General features: G+C 33.9%; 1 protein-coding gene across 6 annotated transcripts in view; it reads left to right on the forward strand.

Moving 5' to 3' along the window:
* Positions 1 to 227, forward strand: part of LOC116704201 (mediator of RNA polymerase II transcription subunit 13-like) — a 73083-nt gene that overhangs the window by 57924 nt on the left and 14932 nt on the right. The gene's annotated exons all lie outside the window — the stretch shown is intronic.

Consider the following 227-nt stretch of genomic DNA (forward strand, 5'->3'; position numbering starts at 1 on the left):
GCGTCAACTATTTTCAGTTTCAGTTTTCTAGACAATTGCTTAGAAGAACTTATGGTGCTCATTGTTGGGGCAAGATCAAATGAGTCTGGGCATAAACTCTGCATGGTTCCCAAACTTTAGCAGACACCATTTTTTGTTATTTTGAAAGTGTAAATGATGGAAATAAAATCTTTTTGTGACATATTATACAAATGTCTAATCTGTCATTTGATGCCTATTGGAGATTT

The sequence above is a fragment of the Etheostoma spectabile genome, chromosome 16 (assembly GCF_008692095.1).
Source record: "Etheostoma spectabile isolate EspeVRDwgs_2016 chromosome 16, UIUC_Espe_1.0, whole genome shotgun sequence".
Lineage (NCBI taxonomy): Eukaryota > Metazoa > Chordata > Actinopteri > Perciformes > Percidae > Etheostoma > Etheostoma spectabile.